Raw genomic sequence first — 17,946 nt, 5'->3', positions numbered from 1 at the left:
TTCAAAAGTATACTACCATGCCTAGTTTTGAGATAATGCTTCTATTCAGATTCTTAACTAGTATTGTAGCCTTTTTCTAATAATGTTTAAATTTGAAAATGTAAGGATAAAAAAGCCAATTGTACATTTCCAGCTGTAATACACGATTAAGATCATCATCCAACTCTGATACAATAAGAGTAAAAATAAGAATACAATGCCGTTATATTCTCATGATTATGTTTCGCAAATACATGATGTGTTAGCAAACATCTTGCCCTTTTAAGAATGGTGAAAACACTCAACTTCCAGTACAGAAGGATAAATGGACATTTGTTTTACTATTGTGCATATTGTAAAAAAATACCATTCAGAGAATTCATTGAACTGTCAACGTTCTGATTGATGGACAGGCATTTGCTCCATTAATAAATTGCATGTCAGACAAGAATGTTTCGCTACCCTTGAAAATGTGAAGGTCGAATTTGCCTCTGCTAAGAAAGTGCTAAAATGCTTGAAATCTAAAGCATGTTTCCAGCCTAATGGATAAGAATAAGTTTATAATTCAGTGTGTAGAAGGCCTGCTACATGATTCTGTTCAATTAAGCCTAAGATATGGAAGACTATAACCTCCAAATCACATTTGAGAACCATTTTCTATGTATGTAAATTAAAATAAAATAAACCTAGCAATCTTTTCCTGTTGCAGTCCAACACAGGGTTTGGATAGGATAAACTATCCTGAACAGTAAGAATGTGAAACACTAAAGGAGACAAGTTAGAGAGGAAGCTGACACATTACTCACTAATGAATCAGACATTTTCTCCTTAGGGAACAAAAATGTCCTTGGCATAAGGCATGCCATATTTCCAAATGGGAGACTGTGCTCTCGACTGGGCAAATCCTTTGTCTTCTTTTCTGTTGATTTGAGACAGAGCCTAGCTATTCATCCCAGGCTAATCTGAAGGTCTTCCTGCTCTGGCTTCTGAGTATAGGATTACAGATGTTTCTCTCCACATCAGGATATAGACTGATCCATTTCCCCAGGGTTACCTAACACAGAAGCCAATGACTGTGAAGGAATGCGGAAAGTGAGTGAATCCTATTATTATCATGGTGGTTATTACATAAATAAAAAGAAATTGACATCCAGGGAAAGATAGACTTAGGGGAGAGATGTGAAAGGCCAAAGTTTGTCTCTGCTTTTTCTCTGAAGCCTAGGATGGTTGAATGAGGTAGGGCCTTCCTTGTAACACCATTTTCACACGTTTATTTTTTGGCCAGTCCTGGGGCTTTAACTCAGGGGCCTGAGCACTGTCCTGGAGATTTCTCAAGGCTAGTGCTCTACCACTTGAGCCACAACACCATTTCTGGCTTTTTCTGTATATGTGATACTGAGGAATCAAACCCAAGGACTTCATACATGCTAGGCAAGCACTCTACTACTAGGCCAAATTCCAGGCCCCTTCACACATTTTTGAAAGTTATTTTGCTCACACCTATTCTTTGCTTCTGAAAATGAACTTAGTCTGTCTTTTTCACTCTCTGTTTTTTGCTTTTAGTGCTAGCACTGAGGTTTGAACTCTGGGCCTTAAGCTTGTACCAGCTCTGCTGGTGGATCTTTATCACTCAAGTCAATGTTCTAGCCCTGGCTTTTTGCTAGTTACTTTGAGGATAGTAACTTACAGACTTTTCTGCTAGTGTGGGCCTTGAATTGCCATCCTCCCTATCTTAGACTCTTGAGTAGCTAGAATTTATAGGCAGGTGCTACTGGTGCCTAGGAAATCTGAACACTTTTTGGAAGTTAATTCTGTCAGTCTACATTTTTTTTTTCATTTAGGTAAAGTAAATGGGAATGGTTAGCAGTCATGAGAATAACTGGAATGGTGGCAAATGTCTGTAATTCCAGCATTTTTGAGGCTGAGTTAGGAGAATGTAGGTTTTGAGACTAGCCTGGGCTATTATTAGGAGTCCCTTCCTTAAGAAAACAAAACAAATCACATGAGCAAGCAAAGAAATCATGAGAGTACTGTGAATGAAAGGGATTGCCATTCTCTATAGATGAGCAATCCTGGATGAAACACAATACAATTATGTGGGAAGAAAACTACAGGTGCATAAACAGCAACTGTGCTGAGATCAATATGTTAATCAGAAAATGAACAAAATGAAACTTTCTACAAAAAATTTAAATACTTTCAAATCCACAGAGAATGACCAGCCATCTAATCCTCATGAAAATAAGGTAGTACAGAAAAAATAAGTACAGGATCCAATATCTTAAACTCAGTAAACATTCCTAAACTTTGAAAAAGAAATCAATAATCCAAAATGTTAGCACAACTTGAAACCACTGTGCTCAGCATTGCATTTATATAACTGATCATTGAAGGAAAGATAACTCAGGGCACTGTGTGTGTGTGTATGTGTGTGTGTGTGTGTGTGTGTGTGTGTGTGTGTGTGTGTGTGTGTGTGCATGTGTGCATCTGTGCCTGCACATGCAGGGTATATGTGTTGAAGGAAGTGAGTTTAAGAGGAGAAGCAAAGACAAAATGCATTACCCTTTGACTGGGGGCCTCTACCCCCCACTTTCCACCTTCCAGTGGCTGAGAGGATGTGGAGCTGAGAGGCTGGAAGAGCTAGCTGAATAGAGAGAAGAGGGTCTAGGGGGTATTTCAGAGAGGAAATCCAGCTGGAGCTGAGACTCATTGGTCACCTGGAATTCCTCAGCTAAGTCTCAGGCACTTTGAGTAAGAAGCACTCATACCCCGGCCCTGCAGGGCAATGTACAGGGGTGTCCACCAAGCAACACTGGCTATGAAGGCTATGTTAGCTAGGCTGGTATGGATGAAAGTACAGGCTGAGTTGTGGCCACATCACTGAATCACAGCAAATCTTAAAAGTCTGGAAGAAGAGTCTGGATTTTATTTATCCTGAGGAAATTTTAAGAGAGGCAACATCAATCATGTGGTGAGCATATTGGAATGGGGATTCAGAAGGCAGAAGACACTACATAGCCAAGAGTCCCCTGCACTGGTCCATGCAAGAGGGAGAGGATTAACTGCAAAATGAAGACTCCTAAATGGATATATCCTCCCATCTTCATCCCCAAGGTGTAAAGCAATCGACCTTCCCAATATCAGTTTTGTCAAGATATTAAATTAAACTCAATAAAAGTTTATTAAAGCCCTACTCTATGGCAGATGCTTAGAATACATCACTAAACAAGACAAATATTCTTACTCATATGAAACATACTAGCATGGGGATGCATATGACATTACACAAAAGTAAGTCAGTCATGTAGTGTATAAAAGTTGGTAGGTGTTGTTTGGGGGGCAAATCAAGGTTAGGGAATCAGAACTGTCTGGAGGGAAATGTCCACAGCTTTGAAAAACAGGGCAGGTATCTTTGAGGCAAGAGTTAGAGGAGGGAATGACTCAGTTATCTGAGATAGAAAAAGAGATTCCTAGACCTGGGCAAGAAGAACAATACTTGAAGCATGCTTGGAGAGTCTGAGGCACAATAAAGGAGCAAGTCAGCCTGGACCATGAGAACTGATATCTGAGTACAGAGAAGGCAAAGAGCCAGAGGACTTTGTGAACTACCACAAGATTATGCCTTTTGTCTGTGTGAAATGGGTAGGAGGGTATTTATGCTCGAAGGAATCGCCTTAAGTGTATGTAGGAAAAGTGCTGGTGGCATAGAGTTAGTACGTGCAAATGTGAATATGTGAGGCCTGCCTGCAGGCTTCAGGAACAATCTAGGTGAAGGATAGGAATGGCTGAATTCTGGTTATAATTTGAAGACAGGCAATCCAATTTGAGAATTGGATAGAAGGTAGGAGAGAAAGAAAGGAATCAAGCTTAGTTCAAAAACTTGGAATTTTTATTGGTTCTACCAGATACTGCTGAGAGAAACTGATGGAAGAACCATCAATAGGGTCTTTTGAAGACCCAGATATCTTGGGGGATGTGAGGATGCCAGTTTGGTTCTATTTGGGGTTGGAATATTGCATATGCATCCAAGTGGAAATGGAGAGTGTCTAGTGGGTGTTTGAGTCCTGGAGTTAAGGGAGGAGATTGGGAATAGGCTTAAGAAGTTATCAGCATATTAAGATGCAATGAAAATGCATGAGACTAGCTGAGACCGTGAAGGAAGAGTCCGGAGAATAAGCAGAGGAGAATAAAGTACTGGGGCCATCAACACGCTGGGAGAAGTGGATGAATGAGATCAGGCAAAAAGAGAGTAATTGGACATTCCTCAGTTTTCATTCATGAAACCTGTGCTTCCATGATCAGTCTCTTGTCTTTCTCAGATATCCTCCTAGAAACACCTACAAGTGTTTGGATATAGCTACTGTTTATCTGCTTTGATACCCATCATTCAGAGCCCCTTGCCTGGATAATTACACTGTTCCCTAGCTGGTCTATTTCTGCTCTTGATTTGATAATCTGTTCCACAATGTGCCAAAGACATTTTTCTAAATTAAAAACCTGATATGCCATTTCTTTGCTGAACAAAAAGTCACCTACTTAACAAAGTTTAAAAGTTCTGCACAATTTTTTTGTGTAAATCTTTAGACTTACTTACAATTATCTTACTAACAACTCTGTCCTCTGAGAGTTCCTAGGACCACAAACTATGTGCCTACCCTTTCTGGGTGTTAGTACATATGGATCAATTTTGGGAACATTCTAGCCCTCCATTCACCTAGGTATCTCTCTTCTTTAGTTTCATATTAGATGACCCTGCTGGGAAGCTCTCTTCAATGATTATAACTTCTGGGAGGGGAACAGGAACTCTCCCACATGCTTAGCCATTAAACTGGCTCTTTTTACTTAGCCACCATCACACTGTTTTGTAATTTACTTACCTGTATCTTTCTCCAAATTGAGTTCCAGTTTTAGCCTCTAGATTGCTGCCATTACACCGTACTTGGAAAGCATCTGTTAAGTGAATAGCCATCAAAATGAATACATGGGAAAAGATCTTGATGAAGACTTTGACCATATAGATAGAAAGAAATAGCCAGTGTGATGGCTAATGTCTTTAATCCTAGCTACTCAGGAGGCTGATATCTGAGGACCAAGGTTCAAAGCCAACCCAGGCACAAAAGGAGATGAGACTCTTATCTCCAATTAACCTCTGGAAAATGGGAAATGGGGCTTGGCTGGAGGATAGATTGGTAGTCTTGAGCTGAAGAGCTCAGGGACAATGCCCAGGCCCAGAGGTAGGGTTGTAGCCTTGAGCTGAAAAGCTCAAGGACAGTGCCCAGGCCAAGTACAAGACCCATGACCCACAAAAAAAGAGAAAGAAAATGTCATGATGAAGTTCTTTGAACACGCACAAAATTAATTTTAAAAATATAAGGACAGAATCTAAATTTTATGCAAGTTAAGCTTTCCCAATTTGAAAACCTCAAATTCAAAAGAGTCCAAAATCTGAAAAGTTTTCAGCACCAACAAACTCAAAACAATTCAAAGTATGGAGATTTCAGATTTGAAATTTTTGGATTAGGAATGTTCAATAAGGAAAGCGTATGCATTATTTCCAAAGTGGAAATTTTCTGAAATATGCAATAAGTATTTTATATAAGGTATATTCAACTTGTATTCTAAAGCATTAATTAAAATACCCTAAGCAGAAAATATGAAAAAGTAAGAGGAAATGTTTGAGCTGTTTTGCAAAATATAAAGAGGATTTTCAAGAAGGGAAGAATCAGAAATATAATGCGGAATGTAGTGTGATTTATGGGAGAACTCGGCGAAATCAAATATCTATCAACTGTATCAATGATGAAGTGGTGATTAGAAGAGAATTTCTTGGATGAAGATGGAAGGAGACTTGAATAGAATGACCAAGAAGTGGACAAGAGTAATGAAAGTTAGGAGACTTGGAAATTAAGTGGTTACATGATTATGATCTTTCTAGAAAATTCTTTGCAATGTTTATATAATTCATCAGGTCTATGGGACTTTATTAAGAGGAAATGCCACTGTTTGATTATTTTTATTCCAAACTCAGTCTAAAGATGTTAAAGAAATAAATCAGATATAATGATCATTTAACTGAAAATTAAAACCAACTTAGGAATTGTGAGAGTGCCTTGATCCTGAATACCAGAGTGGTTATTCATTTATAAACTTTAATAACATTTGAAAAGTAATTAATCAACATATGACATAGATTCAAGAGCTGCCACATTTCATTGTCATTAATGAAACTGTCTGAGGTTTTATCTGCACTTTTCCTGATGATTTAAAGAACAATCTGTAAGCACTGCAAAGACCAGAAGAATATTCAAAATCACTGGACGTTGGTGTATAAATTTCAAGGGACAATCCAAGAACGTGGTAGTGAGACTGAAATAAAATCTAGAATGAGGGCCGGGAGTTTGGCCTAGTGGTAGAGTGCTTGCCTAGCATGCATGAAGACCCGGGTTCGATTCCTCGGTACCACATACGTAGAAAAAAGCCGGAAGTGGTGCTGAGGCTCTAGCCTTGAGAAAGTCCAAGAACAGTGCTCAGGCCCTGAGCTCAAACCTAGGACTGGCAAAAAAAAAAAAATCTAGAATGATATTACTTTTGACAAGACAGAAAAGGTATTTTTGAAAAGTCAAAATGCATATTCATTTATTTGGAGGGAGCACGTAATTGTCAAAGTTGACAGTATCTGTCAACCATCAGCTTTGACAGTCTATATATTTCAAAAGAATTTAAAAATTTATTACTCTATTTGACATCCTTCAGTGCAATAGCTAAGGTAATGTTCTGAACCTTGCATACTGCGTGGTTTTGTTTGTTGTCTTTGAATTAAGTACATAGCCATAAGACTATGCACTCCCTTTGGAGAGTATGGCTTCTAGCTGGCGTAAGAGAGGCTCATGCTTAAATATTAGGCTGCTATCACATGACAGATGCTTAATTCTGACACTTGGAGGAGCAAAAAGGCAGGATGTGATATGAACTATCTTCAAATCCTTAGATAACTATGTGAGTTTGTGTTTAAATATGAACATATTTATATAATATATAATAATAATTTATATGTTTGTCACTCTGTAGCATGAACTCTGTGCAGTTGAAGCCCAAAAAAAAGCCTCAAGATGATATCCTCAAAGAAATCTTAATTCACTGTGACAAATATATGATGTCTCAAGGAACAATCATTAAGAATCTAGTATTTAGGGGGTTAAATTTTGGTCCTAACAGTAATGTATACATTATAATTCTAGTCATGAAAGTGTTGTAAAAATTTAGAAATGTGTCTGGTTTTTCTTTTAGCAATATCAACTCTTCTGAAAATTAAAATTTCATATACAGTGAGTGAGAGGCAGATAATAAAGACTGCAAATATTACCCAGTAAGATCAAGGCTCTGAGTTCAATCTCTAGCACTGCCAGAACAAAATTGGCCCAAATAAACAAAAAATAGTTCATAGAATAGACAATAAGAGTGCTTAAGGACATGCTACAACACATAAATGTGCCTTCTCTTTCTGCTTCATACTTTTTTTGTTCTTACTAATAGCTAAGATTAGGCCAGACTCACAGATCCTGATAGACTGTACTAATCTGATTTGCATTACTACAAGAAAACACAAGAGTCAGCTAATTGGAGGCTCACAGGTATGGTGTCTATCAGTGTTAGTGATATTTTGTGGTGAAGGACAGATGACAATTGGAAGAGCAGGTGTTCGCGTCTCCAGCCAGGAACCAAAGAGATCCTGGCATCCCACAGTGTCTTATGAAGGGGTAACTCCAATAACCTCTGACCTTTCTATGGGGACATAGTATCTCTCTGTACCACTATCTTAGAACCAAGTTCCCTACTTGTAAACTTTTCGGGGGATACTCCCTTCATTCTCCATTTTGGCTTTGTTCTCACTTAGAAGGTAGGCAGTCTTGGTCCTCATGGGATACTCTATAATCTACATGGGCTTAACCTTTCACACATCCATTCACCTTTCTTCCTTTACCTACCTATCCATGCACCTCCTCCAAACCTGCATGGCGTATCAAGTATATTTGTATCTTTGTACCCGCGGCAAGGGAAGTTATCTAGAACATTTTTTTTTCTATTTTTCTTTTAGGGAAAAAAAAAGAAAATGAGAAAAAAAAAAGAAAGAAAGGCTAAGGAGATATTTTTACATAGAACATTAAAAACAACCCCCACAAGGATAAATCTCTTTTTTTCCCTATCCTGAAGTTCATTTCAATTAAATTGAACTACAGTTTCACAAATATACAGATAAGGAGGTATTTGTTCATTTATCAAGGTCTGAAACTTTTTTGATTGGAGTATGAAAAATCATCTAAACATGAATCTATCCAAGCACATGGTTGTTACTGACAGTGTAGTAAACCGTGGGAATAAAAGTTAGGCGTGTTTAAGTTCTGTAAAAGTTACTCCTTATATAATGCTATCTGAAATGAAATGTCAAAACAAGCCTAATGATGATGTATGTATTCAGTAAAGCCTTAGAGTCAACTAAGAAAATATCTTTTTCAAGACCATAATAATGTATTTTTTCCCATTGTCCTCTAGCTCAATAAAATATAAAAGACTGTCAAATTCCTTTTTTTTAAAAAATGGATGACCAGGAATTTGGCCTAGTGGTTAAAGTGCTTGCCTAGCATGCATGAAGACCTGGGTTCAATTCCTCGGTACCACATATAGAAAAAAGCCGGAAGTGGTGCTGAGGCTCAAGTGGTAGAGCTCTAGCCTTGAGAAAGTCCAAGGACAGTGCTCAAGCCCTGAGCTCAAGACCCAGGACTGGCAAAAAAAAAAAAAATGTTGATTGTGGGGCTTGAACTCTGAGCCTGGGCATTGTCCCTGAACTCTTCAGCTCAAGGCTACTGCCCTACCCCTGGGCCTATGTACTATTTCTGAACTCTTCAACTCAAGGCTACTGCCCTACCTCTTGAGACACAGCACCATTTTCACTTCTGGTTTTCTGGTGGTTAATTGGAAATAAGAATCTCACCAATTTGGGTTGGCTTTGATCCATGATCCTCAGATCTTAGCTTCCTGAGTAGCTAGGATTACAGGATTGCGCCACATGGCCTGGCTAAGACAACTAAATTCTTATGCCTCACTAAAACAAGTCACTTTTTTTTTTTTTGCCAGTCCTGGGCCTTGAACTCAGGGCCTGAGCACTGTCCTTGGACTTTCTCAAGGCTAGAGCTCTACCACTTGAGCCTCAGCACCACTTCCCACTTTTTTCTATGTATGTGGTACTGAGGAATTGAACCCAGGTTTTCGTGCATGCTAGGCAAGCACTCTACCAGTAGGCTAAACTCCAGGTCCCAACAACTCACTTTGGTCAGGAAGGAGTTGTAGAGGAAAAGTTTTGATTTTCTAAGGATGACATACGATGAGCAGTTAGGGAAATCTACAACATGGGATCAAGAAAAACATGAACACTTATGCTTCAGTGGTATGCCTCTCGCAGTCTCCAAAGCAACTTTGTGTTCAAATCATGTGCATTTCCACATTATTTATTCTTTTTTTCATATATGTTTATTGTAATTAATAGAAGGGTTACATGACATTTGCCAGATAGATGGTGCATTAATTCCCATACATTGATACCCTTTCACATGTCTTGGTCTCCATTTCCCTCCCCGCCACCCCCACTATTTAAAACAACCTATTTGTGCTAAGTCCACATAGGAAGTTCACTTACCAGAAAACGCACACACACACACACACACACACACACACACACACACACACACACACGAAGTGAGCAAGAAGGTGCTTTGCTCCTCACAATGGAATTCAAAGGTGTGTCATCCATATAATATGATGCAAAACTCAGCACCAGTATTCTTGTTGAGTATGTTTCTCTCCCTTTTCCCATAGTATGGCAATTTAGGATTATAGCATTACGTTTTCTAAGCCTGTTGGAATTTGATTCGCTTGCTTGTTGATATAAGTGGCCTTCTCTCTCTCTTTTTTCCTCTATGATCTTATGAAAGGCCTTTCCTCCATCTACCAAAATGATTCTGTAAGTTGTGCCTTTGTTTCAGCTGATGTGTGGCAATTATTGATTTCCATACATTGAACTAGCTAGCCTTGCATCCCTGGGATGAATCTTTTTTGCCTAATGTGTCTCAGTTTTCTTTAAAATTTATTTTATTTTATTTTAAGGGTAATGTCAGGTAATGAGTACATTTCTTGTCGGACATTGTTACCCCCTCCCTTGTTTTTTCCCACTTTACATCCCCTCCCCGTCTCTCCTCCCCCTCCAGAGTTATAAAGTTCACTTCCAACATATTGTCTTGTGGATATCCCTGCTGCATTGATTCACCCTTTGTCTTTTGTGCTGTCCAGAGCTTGCAGTTAGTGTGTCAAGGTGGGAGGAAGAATGACAGGAATAGTAAAAAGGGGAGGGGGATAAATTTTCAGAAAGCATATGGTAACAACTGAATATTTAATCAAATTAGACTAGAAATTCCTTCCTATTTTCAGAATTCTTTGCAAGGCAGTTGCTTCTTGGTGCAAAATGAATTTCAATAAATGTCATATATTTAGTTAGATGGCTTATTCTGAAAAATTGTTGAAACAGGTCACTAGCTCAGAATAGATATTAATCAAAGCTATAACAGATGGATATTGATACTGAATAAAAAGACTGACATTAGCTGGAGGGTTCTGAGCAGAAGAAAATGTCATTCATTGAACACTCAAGAAAATATTTACTGAGTACCTACTATGTGCCAAGCAAAAAAGGATAAATATTTGTGCATTACATTTTTAGTGCAATAAAAGCAGGAAGGAGGACAAAATCATTTCCTTGAAGTAAGGATTTCAACTAAGTGCCAGATAAATTTATTCAGAGAGATACATTGGATATAGGTGTATTTACTTATTTGAAATTGGATAGGGAAGGGGTAAAACAAGATGAGGGATGGGGATGGGGGGGGAGGGAAATGGGGACCAAGACATGAGAAAGGGTATCAATGTATGTGAAGTAATGCACCTTTTATCTGGCGAATATAATGTAATCCTCTATTAATTACAATAAAAATATATGAAAAAAAGTATCCAGATAAATCAATTGATTTATCCTGATGATTTCAGGATTTTATACCTAACTGGATTTCTGAAGATGCTAGTGACCCTTTAAAAAGACTAACTTCCTAGTTTTTTGGAATTTTAAAGAAGGCCTGACATGGTTTCAAAGTTTTTTTTTTCAACATCAAAGGGCTTAGACAGACATACAGTTTATGGATAATGGTTTAAGACTTACTGAATCAAAAACACATGGATTAAATTTCCCTTAGACCCCTCCAACCCCCCTACCACCACTAGGTTTGGAACTAAACAGGGAGATTGCTGTTTGATCCCAAGCAAAGCCAAAATTTATTTTCAAAACTAGTTTGAGTTGTCTTAAGTACCCAAAACTTGACTGGGCTTTTTTTTTCTCTATTGAATAAGCACCAAAGGAGGTGACCTATCTCTGATAGACAAATTTACTCAACATCTCAGTCTTGCAAACAGCCCCTTATTGCAAAGGTTTCCAGCCTTGAAAGCTCTTTTTGATTTTTTTAAATTTCATATTATAAGTTAGAAATTCTGTATTCTCTGTACCCTCAAGTACAGCTAGAGTACTTTTGGAATTGAAATGCCATCCTTCTCTGTTTTCTTCCTTCATATGTAACTTTAAAACTGGATCTGAGAGCTTGAGGTGACATCTCCAACTTTTTAATTGGGGAATGCGAGAGTATTCCAAAACAGGAAAAGGGCACCAATCTGATTTTGGCAGTTTTATGATATATTATTATATTTTCATTTAAAATCGTAAAAAGAATCTTGGCAAAAAAAAATACCAGGAAGAAATATAGTACATGATCTTCCTTTTTAGGACAATAGCTTTCTGGTGACAAGCCATTAGCCTGAGCACTTCATTGAGTTTTTAGGATTAAAGGAAACAAGTTAGCACACAACCTGTGAGGTTTTATTTCTTTTGGAAAATAGGTCCTACAACTAAGCTGATTGCTAGAGAAGTTTAGTCAAATCCAAATTTTTAAAAAGAGAGAAAACATAGAAAAGCCAATATTCCATAGGAAGAGTTTATTTTGAATACGAGAAGATGGAAATAAACTTTACACATAAAGTTAGAATGGATTCAGGTTTCAGAGAATGATTGCTTCAGTGTATGGATGAAATAGGCAGATGATTCTTTAGTTTAGAAACACATATTGGTGCCAAGCATTGTAGATAAAGACACTCATCTCAGCTACTTAGAAGGCATAAATAAAGAATAGCTTAAGTTCAAGGCCAATATGAGCAAAGTTATTGAGATTCATTCTCAATATCAAAATAAAAACAGAAGAACTACTGAAAGGCTCAAGTGCTAGAGCATTTGCTTAGTATGAGAAAAGTCCTGGGTTAAACCCTTTCCAGAAAAATAAGTATGTGCTAATAAACAATTATAAAATATCCTTTTAACATGCCCTCTTGATTAATTTTCCAATGAGGTGGATTGTGAGAATTATAGAAAATAAGAAGTTTTGTACATGTGGCTGAATTAAAGAATTCTTGAAGGTGTGCAGAAATCCAGGGCAGAAATGTTTGAGGCTTACAATATGACCGAGTCTCTTGGAGTCTAATCAGTCTGTAGACTTTCTGTCTCTAGGATGTTCAGTGTTTTAAAACATTGAGTCAATATTTCTAAACTGGGTAATGTCTAGCTTCTCTTGAACATTTAAAGGATACCACTACATGGGATCATGCAGTACCCTGGGCCTCTGGGATGTTGCTAAGGGGTGACCGTTCCTGTGTGTCAGTAAACTGGTTAGTTTTAAGTTACCTGTTTGCCAATAATCTTTTGAGACATAGCTAGGTCATGATAGAGAAAGGAAGCAAAGGAGGAAAGTCTAACATGGTGTCTTAAGACTGGGAAGGGAAAAAAAGAGGCAGGCCAATGACTCCTTTGCAGTCTCTAGTTTGACACTTCAGAAGGAGCAAAAAGACCGCGAAGATAATTCTCAACAAATCCCACTGGGTCAGGGAAATAAGGAAAGTTGTTGAATGATCTCTGATCAGGAATGAAGTTGCTGAATTCAGAAATACATGGAATCTCCTTTTATACCCCATAAACCAAGGTGTGTGAGCTATCTCTCTGTCTTCATCTATGGACTCTAGCAGGCCTTGCTCAGAACTCACACCCCAAAACAAGGATTTGGTAGCTAGCTGCACGAGCGGTTCATTCTACAATTTTATAAAACAAAATCCCCAAGTCAACAAACAAACAAAAAACAAGATGAGATGAGCCCTCTTCAGGTGTCCTCCCAATAGCTGCATCATGCCTTATATCCTCATCTCCTTCAAGACTCTAGTTTGAAGGTCACACTGTCCTGTGAGGCCTTCTATGATCTCACTCACTACTGAAATCTGACTTTCCATTCACCACCCTCTTATCTTTGACAGTTTCTAGTGCTTTATCCTTCTTCGCTGCAGCTCTTTGCATTGCCCAGCATTCACTTTGTTTCTGCATTTCTTTATTGTTGCCCTCCCTCGGAGAGCTCTCCACCAAAACACCAGAGTCAGAACCTAAGCTTAGTAGGCACTCAACAAATCATTCTGAATGAATGACTGCATTCTCAACTGCAGGAAGCTGGCTTTTCCTCAGAACCTGTGGTTCCTTCGTCCCATTTCATACCTATTAGCCATATCCTTTTTATATCAGAAACACATTACCTATTAGATAGGGTCCTATAGGCTCTATAGGTCCCTAGGTCATAGGGTCCTATAGCTACCTAATTTATTACAGAAATTAAAGTCAACAAAAGCAATCTACAAAACCCTACATTTATGCTCCCATAGAAGAAACTACATGCATGTGTCTGGTTGTGTGATCTCAAAGTTAATTGTTCTTCATTGAACAGGACTCACACACCTCCTGCTACAAATCCACACGTGTGATTTTTTTCTTAATTATGTTTTACAGCTTATAAAAACACTTTCTTCATTTTGTTCCTTGAAAAGCAAAGTAGTCAGATTTTACTGGATGTTTTTATTGAAACAAAACCCAAGGGGACTATATTAAACTGTTTTAACACAGCTGAAGAGATATCTGAGAACAGGCTTTCTGATGGGAGGGCAGATTACAAAATTACTCACAGCTCTCAATCTGATAACAGCAGCAGAACACCCCACACATGAATGAAACCCTTCTTATTTTTTATTTTTGGCATGTGTCACAATAAAAAGTGAGAAAGGCCAAGGGGAGAGCAGTTAGAAGAGGAAGAGATAAAAGAGAGAAAAAGAGAGAGGGAGAGGGAGAAAGAGGAAGGGGAGACTCGAATGTAACTTGAAATGTTACATTATTTACTCTATCCTTTCCTTCAGTGAAAGATTCTTCCAAGACTCAACCTTAGTGGATGGCTGGGGACAGATATGGATGGCCTGAGCCAGACACAAGCAGTTTCCTTGTCTGTAACTTAAGAAACATTAATATATGACATTAATATTAGTTACATCCCACTTATTGTCCCACAAAGATGAAACATGCATGAGCAATATTAAAAGTCCAAGGTATTTCTTTAGGTTTCCACCTTTCAAAAATCCTATTACTTAATGGCAACTGAATAATTTCTATATAATTCTTTTTTTTTCTTTTGCTAGTCCCAGGTTTGAACTCAGGGCCTGAGTACTGTATGTCAGCTTTCTCAAGGCTACTGCTCTACCACTTGAGTCACAGGACCACTTCTGGCTTTTTCTGTATATGTGGTACCAAGGAATCAAACCCAGGGCTTCATGCTTGCTAAGCAAGCACTCTACCAGTAGGCCACTCTCCTCGTCCTTTTATATAATTTTTTTTTGTCCATCATGGGATTTGATCTCTGGGCCTGGGCATTGTCCCTGAGCTCTTCAGCTCAAGGCTAGTGGCCCTATCCCTTAAGCCACAACACCACTTCCGGTTTTCTGGAGATAAGAGGCTCATGGACTGTTTAGTGCCTGGGGAATTTTGAACCTCAGTCCTCAGATCTTAGCCTCCTGAGTAGCTAGGGTTACAGGCGTGAGCCACCTCACCCAGCCCCTTTTATGTAATTCTTAATAACTTCTATAACTTCTTAATAATTATGAACCTGAGTTTGACCTTACATGAGAGATATCTGGCTGCACAAGTAGAGCATCAACTCTCCTAGGGTGGAGATTTAAATTTCTTCCTTTAAAAACAATATTCTCCTTGTACCCAGCACATATGATGCTCAAAGTACAGTTCTTTGCTATTTTCGGTAAAGCAAATGTGAGCCTGGCAGCAACACCATGTCTGTTAAGAACACAGAATCACAGTGATTCTGAGTTAGTATTAGTAACTATACCTAGCCCTTATTACTGATAGGTGACTAGCTTGAACTGAGAAAGCCCAGGAAGTAAACCCTGCCCTTAGGGTTTAGTGGTAAAGACACAAGTTTCAACATCCACCAGTCAAAGACAAGAAAACCAATTCCCCAGCAGGTGAGTTGCTGTATATGTTTTCTTTCTCAGGGGAACACAAGAAGGAAATTAGGTATCCCTTGAATAAACATAGTAGACTAATCAAAATCTTAGGGGCAGGGAAATGTGGCAGAGATGGCTCTGCAGAAACTACTGAGCTCAGTGACAGTGAAAGAACCAGGATAGTAGCCTGGAGAGGTCAGAAACAACTGTGTCCAAAACAAAAGAAAGAGATAAGGAAAAAGGAGAGATGGGAAGTGACCTGAATGGGTGACCTGGGTGTGTCACTGTGTAGTGACACTTCATATGTGTGTTAGGGCATGACAATCTTTCTTACTCACTTTGCTTGGAGATGACCACAGTTGAGGAAATGCTTATTAGGGGGTATTTACATAGATATATAAAAGAAAAAAAATAAACGAGTCCTATTTTGAACTACTTGCTTGTAACAATAGTGTTGGATAGTGATTTCCGAAAGGTGCTTCTTAGCCTAGGCCTCATTAAACAGATTTTAAAAAATTGGGAATAATGTGGGCATTTGAATTATAAATTATGGGCGTTTCTTCTGCTTAGAAGATTGCCAGTTTTTCTTACAAGAGTTTTAAAAGTAGTGAAAAGATTGGAATCTTTCATATTTACTAGCTTATGTTAATTTTCCACACTTTTATCCTGGAGAAAAACCTCATTCTCTAATTCTGAAAGTGTTTAGTAAATATCTATGGGGACCTCTACTACAAATTATTTAAAAAAAAAAAAGCCAAACCAAACAAACCCCAAAGCAATCTTGAAAAAGGCAGTAGGTGCCAGGTCATCTGGTAGATGCCATAAATCTTGTTGATAGCAAAGTAGGTATAGGTGAATAACTACTGGCTAATGCAATGTTCAGTTTTCAAACTGAATGCTAATTTTAAAGCCCCCATATCCTCTATCAGCATCAGAAAAAATTTCAGTACTACAAGAAATTCTGACAAGCTAAATCTGCTTTGTTATTAATCAGTTACAAGAGAATAAAACAGTAAGTGCATACACTCTAGGTTTCCCATGACCCAGACTAAAACTCTTCATTTATATTTCAAATATAGAAGTTTACTTATTCAGAACAAAGCCCAAATGAGCTTCCAGCTGGAAAGGAAAGCTATATACCTGTAAATAATCCAAACATCACTTGCACTCTTCATACAAACCCACAATTTATGACCCAATAGCAAAGAGAAACACGATGTACATCATTTTCAGATCGTCTTCATGCAGAAAAAATTCATTAGTCAGCTATAATACTTTAGCTGTAAAGGAAAATATTTTTTTCTGAATCCATTTGCTGGGCAATGTGCATGTGTCTAGCTGACAGAAGTGACGGAATAAACCTCCACCCAAAGCTACAAAATATGAACAATCTTCTTAAAATTCAGTGTATAGTCTCTCCAGTATCCCTTCTTCCAATCTTCTCATATTCACGGACCACTGGCAATTACAGTATCCTGATTATTTTACCAGAGACAGTCCAGCGATATTTCATCTTGCCCAAGGGCTCCTTTGAACATAAGCCCGTGATAAGGAAAGTCCTCTGGGCAGCTAGCTATTCATGCATGCGTCTCTGGAACCCTCGCCAACGGCCAAATCAGCAGAATGCTCTTTGAAAACATAAAAGGTAGGAAACGGGAAACCACACTTCAGAGTAAATTCTGCAATGTACTAACACGGGGTGTTTTAATTCGAGGGTCGTCGGCACACGCACTAGCCAGACGGCTGACATCGGGTTATAATCTATTTCACCTCGACTGCGCCCCAGGAAAGAGATAAAGTACCATAGAAAAATGATGGATCACAAGCCCCAGGAGTTTGGCAGAAAGGAAGAACTCAGACCGGCCCCACAAACACCTGCCCTCTGGGGAAGACCTCTACGGAAGACAAATAAAGCGGGCCGGGGAAGAGGACACGTCTCGCCGGCTCGAGCCCTGCCCGAGACCTCACCCCGGACAGGGTGACCGATCCCTTTCCGTAAGGGCTGAGTCAGAACGCAGCCTTGAAACTTGCCTGGGGAGCCGTAAGAGCCCCCACGGGGCCCCAGTGCGCCCCGGAGTCACACAGGTGGCCCTCAGAACCAAGTACCAAAGCCACGCGCCCGAGGCCACGTCCCCCCGCCAGGACCCCATCCCTCCGTTTCCGAAGCCCTCCAAACTCTCACCCACCTCGGCGGTCTCGTCCTCCGGAACAGCCGCCAGGTTCTCTGAGGGGAACAAAGAAAGCAGAGGCGCTGAGCGCTGGGGACAGGGTGGGGTGCGGGATGCGAAGGCGGCTGGAGTTTCCACCTTGCGGTGCCCAGGACCCCGCGGCGGCTAAGCCCGCCCCGCAGGGACCCCCGCGCGCCGCGCGCCTCCCCGCCTGCGCGCCGCCTCTCAGCTGCCGCCCCGCATCTGGCTCGCGCGCTCCACCCGGCTCCGCCGCTGCTGCTCACAAAGCGCGCGGGACGCGGCGGACAGCCCGGGTCACCTGCGGCGGCCCCGCCGAGCC

General features: G+C 39.6%; 1 protein-coding gene across 1 annotated transcript in view; it reads right to left on the bottom strand.

The window, feature by feature from the left end:
- The window catches only part of Met (MET proto-oncogene, receptor tyrosine kinase), a 115,495-nt gene extending 97,761 nt beyond the window's left edge, over positions 1 to 17,734 (bottom strand). The window contains exon 1 of the mRNA XM_090333188.1: positions 17,625 to 17,734. The gene's annotated coding sequence lies outside the window, so the exon portion shown is untranslated. The remainder of the gene's footprint in view (positions 1 to 17,624) is intronic.
- Positions 17,735 to 17,946: the final 212 nt, after the last annotated feature.

The sequence above is a fragment of the Megascapheus bottae genome, chromosome 5 (assembly GCF_031878675.1).
Source record: "Megascapheus bottae isolate mThoBot1 chromosome 5, mThoBot2.hap1, whole genome shotgun sequence".
NCBI classification, from domain to species: domain Eukaryota; kingdom Metazoa; phylum Chordata; class Mammalia; order Rodentia; family Geomyidae; genus Megascapheus; species Megascapheus bottae.
Note: the sequence above shows the minus strand (reverse complement) of the source record. Positions and strands in the feature narration are given on the sequence as shown.